The following is a 5109-nucleotide window of genomic DNA, read 5'->3' as shown; positions in this document are numbered from 1 at the left end:
ATTTCTCAATACCGCGTTTGTTCCAATTCACCCGGGTATTACGAAACCCAGCTCCTGGAAGAACCGTGCTTCTCACTCTCTGATTCTGAAGGCGGATTCAACTCCCTTAGCTGAGCGAACACCCAGCAGAGCAGTTTGCAAGATACGTTCTTTTTGTGTTTTAGACGGAGATTTCCAGCTATTTCTTGAATGCCTGGATTTGGCTGGGAAAATGCGTTTTCCACTTCTTCACAGAAAGGGTTTAGAAACTCCTGCAAACACACATCAGTTTAACTCCGTAAGTTGAATGCACACATTGAAGACCGTTCTGTTAGGTAGCTCCGTTTTGGTTTTAGAAGCAGATATTTCTCAATACCGCGTTTGTTCCAATTCACCCGGGTATTACGAAACCCAGCTCCTGGAAGAACCGTGCTTCTCACTCTCTGATTCTGAAGGCGGATTCAACTCCCTTAGCTGAGCGAACACCCAGCAGAACAGTTTGCAAGATACGTTCTTTTTGTGTTTTAGACGGAGATTTCCAGCTATTTCTAGAATGCCTGGATTTGGCTGGGAAAATGCGTTTTCCAGTTCTTCACAGAAAGGGTTTACAAACTCCTGCAAACACACATCAGTTTAACTCCGTAAGTTGAATGCACACATTGAAGACCGTTCTGTTAGTTAGCTCCGTTTTGGTTTTAGAAGCAGATATTTCTCAATACCGCGTTTGTTCCAATGCACCCGGGTATAACGAAACCAAGCTCCTGGAAGAACCGTGCTTCTCACTCTCTGATTCTGAAGGCGGATTCAACTCCCTTAGCTGAGCGAACACCCAGCAGAGCAGTTTGCAAGATACGTTCTTTTTGTGTTTCAGACGGAGATTTCCAGCTATTTCTTGAATGCCTGGATTTGGCTGGGAAAATGCGTTTTCCACTTCTTCACAGAAAGGGTTTAGAAACTCCTGCAAACACACATCAGTTTAACTCCGTAAGTTGAATGCACACATTGAAGACCGTTCTGTTAGGTAGCTCCGTTTTGGTTTTAGAAGCAGATATTTCTCAATACCGCGTTTGTTCCAATTCACCCGGGTATAACGAAACCAAGCTCCTGGAAGAACCGTGCTTCTCACTCTCTGATTCTGAAGGCGGATTCAACTCCCTTAGCTGAGCGAACAGCCAGCAGAGCAGTTTGCAAGATACGTTCTTTTTGTGTTTTAGACGGAGATTTCCAGCTATTCCTTGAATGCCTGGATTTGGCTGGGAAAATGCGTTTTCCACTTCTTCACAGAAAGGGTTTAGAAACTCCTGCAAACACACATCAGTTTAACTCCGTAAGTTGAATGCACACATTGAAGACCGTTCTGTTAGGTAGCTCCGTTTTGGTTTTAGAAGAAGATATTTCTCAATACCGCGTTTGTTCCAATGCACCCGGGTATAACGAAACCCAGCTCTTGGAAGAACCGTGCTTCTCACTCTCTGATTCTGAAGGCGGATTCAACTCCCTTAGCTGAGCGAACACCCAGCAGAGCAGTTTGCAAGATACGTTCTTTTTGTGTTTTAGACGGAGATTTCCATCTATTTCTGGAATGCCTTGATTTGGCTGGGAAAATGCGTTTTCCACTTCTTCACAGAAAGGGTTTAGAAACTCCTGCAAACACACATCAGTTTAACTCCGTAAGTTGAATGCACACATTGAAGACCGTTCTGTTAGTTAGCTCCGTTTTGGTTTTAGAAGCAGATATTTCTCAATACCGCGTTTGTTCCAATGCACCCGGGTATAACGAAACCAAGCTCCTGGAAGAACCGTGCTTCTCACTCTCTGATTCTGAAGGCGGATTCAACTCCCTTAGCTGAGCGAACACCCAGCAGAGCAGTTTGCAAGATACGTTCTTTTTGTGTTTCAGACGGAGATTTCCAGCTATTTCTTGAATGCCTGGATTTGGCTGGGAAAATGCGTTTTCCACTTCTTCACAGAAAGGGTTTAGAAACTCCTGCAAACACACATCAGTTTAACTCCGTAAGTTGAATGCACACATTGAAGACCGTTCTGTTAGGTAGCTCCGTTTTGGTTTTAGAAGCAGATATTTCTCAATACCGCGTTTGTTCCAATTCACCCGGGTATAACGAAACCAAGCTCCTGGAAGAACCGTGCTTCTCACTCTCTGATTCTGAAGGCGGATTCAACTCCCTTAGCTGAGCGAACAGCCAGCAGAGCAGTTTGCAAGATACGTTCTTTTTGTGTTTTAGACGGAGATTTCCAGCTATTTCTAGAATGCCTGGATTTGGCTGGGAAAATGCGTTTTCCACTTCTTCACAGAAAGGGTTTAGAAACTCCTGCAAACACACATCAGTTTAACTCCGTAAGTTGAATGCACACATTGAAGACCGTTCTGTTAGGTAGCTCCGTTTTGGTTTTAGAAGCAGATATTTCTCAATACCGCGTTTGTTCCAATTCACCCGGGTATTACGAAACCCAGCTCCTGGAAGAACCGTGCTTCTCACTCTCTGATTCTGAAGGCGGATTCAACTCCCTTAGCTGAGCGAACACCCAGCAGAGCAGTTTGCAAGATACGTTCTTTTTGTGTTTTAGACGGAGATTTCCAGCTATTTCTTGAATGCCTGGATTTGGCTGGGAAAATGCGTTTTCCACTTCTTCACAGAAAGGGTTTAGAAACTCCTGCAAACACACATCAGTTTAACTCCGTAAGTTGAAGGCACACATTGAAGACCGTTCTGTTAGGTAGCTCCGTTTTGGTTTTAGAAGCAGATATTTCTCAATACCGCGTTTGTTCCAATTCACCCGGGTATTACGAAACCCAGCTCCTGGAAGAACCGTGCTTCTCACTCTCTGATTCTGAAGGCGGATTCAACTCCCTTAGCTGAGCGAACACCCAGCAGAACAGTTTGCAAGATACGTTCTTCTTGTGCTTTAGACGGAGATTTCCAGCTATTTCTAGAATGCCTGGATTTGGCTGGGAAAATGCGTTTTCCAGTTCTTCACAGAAAGGGTTTACAAACTCCTGCAAACACACATCAGTTTAACTCCGTAAGTTGAATGCACACATTGAAGACCGTTCTGTTAGTTAGCTCCGTTTTGGTTTTAGAAGCAGATATTTCTCAATACCGCGTTTGTTCCAATGCACCCGGGTATAACGAAACCAAGCTCCTGGAAGAACCGTGCTTCTCACTCTCTGATTCTGAAGGCGGATTCAACTCCCTTAGCTGAGCGAACACCCAGCAGAGCAGTTTGCAAGATACGTTCTTTTTGTGTTTCAGACGGAGATTTCCAGCTATTTCTTGAATGCCTGGATTTGGCTGGGAAAATGCGTTTTCCACTTCTTCACAGAAAGGGTTTAGAAACTCCTGCAAACACACATCAGTTTAACTCCGTAAGTTGAATGCACACATTGAAGACCGTTCTGTTACGTAGCTCCGTTTTGGTTTTAGAAGCAGATATTTCTCAATACCGCGTTTGTTCCAGTTCACCCGGGTATAACGAAACCAAGCTCCTGGAAGAACCGTGCTTCTCACTCTCTGATTCTGAAGGCGGATTCAACTCCCTTAGCTGAGCGAACAGCCAGCAGAGCAGTTTGCAAGATACGTTCTTTTTGTGTTTTAGACGGAGATTTCCAGCTATTTCTTGAATGCCTGGATTTGGCTGGGAAAATGCGTTTTCCACTTCTTCACAGAAAGGGTTTAGAAACTCCTGCAAACACACATCAGTTTAACTCCGTAAGTTGAATGCACACATTGAAGACCGTTCTGTTAGGTAGCTCCGTTTTGGTTTTAGAAGCAGATATTTCTCAATACCGCGTTTGTTCCAATTCACCCGGGTATAACGAAACCAAGCTCCTGGAAGAACCGTGCTTCTCACTCTCTGATTCTGAAGGCGGATTCAACTCCCTTAGCTGAGCGAACACCCAGCAGAACAGTTTGCAAGATACGTTCTTTTTGTGTTTTAGACGGAGATTTCCAGCTATTTCTAGAATGCCTGGATTTGGCTGGGAAAATGCGTTTTCCACTTCTTCACAGAAAGGGTTTAGAAACTCCTGCAAACACACATCAGTTTAACTCTGTAAGTTGAATGCACACATTGAAGACCGTTCTGTTAGGTAGCTCCGTTTTGGTTTTAGAAGCAGATATTTCTCAATACCGCGTTTGTTCCAATTCACCCGGGTATTACGAAACCCAGCTCCTGGAAGAACCGTGCTTCTCACTCTCTGATTCTGAAGGCGGATTCAACTCCCTTAGCTGAGCGAACACCCAGCAGAGCAGTTTGCAAGATACGTTCTTTTTGTGTTTTAGACGGAGATTTCCAGCTATTTCTTGAATGCCTGGATTTGGCTGGGAAAATGCGTTTTCCACTTCTTCACAGAAAGGGTTTAGAAACTCCTGCAAACACACATCAGTTTATCTCCGTAAGCTGAATGCACACATTGAAGACCGTTCTGTTAGGTAGCTCCGTTTTGGTTTTAGAAGCAGATATTTCTCAATACCGCGTTTGTTCCAATTCACCCGGGTATTACGAAACCCAGCTCCTGGAAGAACCGTGCTTCTCACTCTCTGATTCTGAAGGCGGATTCAACTCCCTTAGCTGAGCGAAAACCCAGCAGAACAGTTTGCAAGATACGTTCTTTTTGTGTTTTAGACGGAGATTTCCAGCTATTTCTAGAATGCCTGGATTTGGCTGGGAAAATGCGTTTTCCACTTCTTCACAGAAAGGGTTTAGAAACTCCTGCAAACACACATCAGTTTAACTCCGTAAGTTGAATGCACACATTGAAGACCGTTCTGTTAGGTAGCTCCGTTTTGGTTTTAGAAGCAAATATTTCTCAATACCGCGTTTGTTCCAATTCACCCGGGTATAACGAAACCAAGCTCCTGGAAGAACCGTGCTTCTCACTCTCTGATTCTGAAGGCGGATTCAACTCCCTTAGCTGAGCGAACACCCAGCAGAACAGTTTGCAAGATACGTTCTTTTTGTGTTTTAGACGGAGATTTCCAGCAATTTCTAGAATGCCTGGATTTGGCTGGGAAAATGCGTTTTCCACTTCTTCACAGAAAGGGTTTAGAAACTCCTGCAAACACACATCAGTTTAACTCCGTAAGTTGAATGCACACATTGAAGACCGTT

This window comes from Callithrix jacchus, chromosome 19 (genome assembly GCF_049354715.1).
Source record: "Callithrix jacchus isolate 240 chromosome 19, calJac240_pri, whole genome shotgun sequence".
Taxonomy (NCBI): domain Eukaryota; kingdom Metazoa; phylum Chordata; class Mammalia; order Primates; family Cebidae; genus Callithrix; species Callithrix jacchus.
Note: the sequence above shows the minus strand (reverse complement) of the source record.